The sequence below is a fragment of the Propithecus coquereli genome, unplaced genomic scaffold (genome assembly GCF_000956105.1).
Source record: "Propithecus coquereli isolate 6110/MARCELLA unplaced genomic scaffold, Pcoq_1.0 Scaffold29, whole genome shotgun sequence".
NCBI lineage: Eukaryota > Metazoa > Chordata > Mammalia > Primates > Indriidae > Propithecus > Propithecus coquereli.
The window spans coordinates 5204480-5206198 of NW_012148507.1; positions in this window are offsets into that span (position 1 = coordinate 5204480).

Sequence of the window (1719 nt, forward strand, 5' to 3'; positions counted from 1 at the left end):
TATGTGTACACACACTCAAAATGCAGCAGTTCAAATCATCAAATGGGGTGGACAAGTAATGCACTTGTCCTTTAGATAATACAAAGAGGAGACTTTATGCATTTCTTTAAGTAATAAAAAGAAAACAATTCAAGTTGCCCATGCATCATTAGGATGTAAGTAGAACTCAACACAACCAATAAATATGGGAAAAAATGTAGTAGAAGCAGTTTGCTGTTACCATTCATTATTCTGAGACTCAGCTCTAAGAATGGTCCTCTGCTTTTTAAAACCTGTGTTCTTTTGAAATATTAAAAAATAATTCATTCAATAACTAACTCATGTACATGCAGAGAATGATGGCAAAATCTATAACTACAAAAGGGATGATGTTATGAGGGAGAAATGCATAATATAACTCTAAAGATATGAAGAAATTATTTATCAAGCACCTTAAAGGTACAGTGTCTCCACCTACTGTAGAGTAGGAGGATTCAAACCTTCAATGTTCTGGTGTTTCGTCCGTTTCCTTTAATCTCAATTTCCCTCCTCTCTGCAACCACATCCTTCAGAGGAAGACGTTTATGTTGCAGGGAAGCCACACGCTTTTCCTTCATTTGTGAACAGACACCAGCCACAAAGCATGAATCAGACACTCGTTTCCATTCTCTTCCCCCAGCTAGTTGATTTCTAAGCAATCTTCCTCTCTGTTTCTTCCACATTCTTTCCCTGTTTTAAATTCTCCTATTTAAAATTTTCAGAAACTCATAATTTTGTCCCAGATTTGCTATTCTGGCTAATATCAGAACAATTTGGGGACAAAGAATCCTTGGTTTGGTGCTTGATTCTGGGTTTAGCATATAATTTCTTCAAAGGGAAGATAGTAAGAGAAAAACATGCTTCCTTTAGATCACAAGAAAACCAAACCTAGCAAATATTAATCTCTCCAAGTAGGTATACCCGATCAACAATGAATTGGACCCAATTATTATTGTAGTGTAGCCCCATTGTGACCCAGTTTGTTAATACATAGTTAGATAAATGCCTTCAGGCAAATGACGCTCCCAAAATATGATAGCTAATTTATACAGTAACCAGAATCTATAAGGATTTTTTTTTCCTTTATCCCTGAGTTTTGTTGAGTACACAGAATGCCTTTGCTGCTGTCTAGGCCAGAGCGCAACCTGGCTCCAGCTTCGTGGGACTGTACCGGAGTCCCAAGGGTCAGCCTCACCAGACTCAGAAGTTGAATACAGAAAAGTACCTCAAGGGCAGATTCTCATCAGCCTCATTCTCCTGAGTGTGACATGCCATTTTCATGACAGAAATACCACTCTCCGGTACCGCCAGAGGAAAGAAATCTATGCAAATATTTCCAATACGCCGAATGAAGCTGAAGGCTCAGGGGCAAACCGCATTTGATGCAGGGTATTATTTAACCATTCCCGTCTCACTGGGCTGCTGTTTAGAGAAGTCCTGTCTAATAGCTTTCTGGATAGTGGTAGAGCATTTTGGGATTAAATAAACTTGGAAGATATCAGAGTGATTTTGAAGAAGACTGAGTTTTTAAAAGATCCCTGAATGTGGAGTTAACTTACCTGGGTTTGAGTCCCCAATCTGTCACCCGGATGTTAGTTCTATGACCTTGAACAAATTCACTTATCCTTTCTAAACTTCATTTTTCTCATCCACACAATAGGAACGGTATACCATAACTTGCAGAGTTATTACAAGGACCGA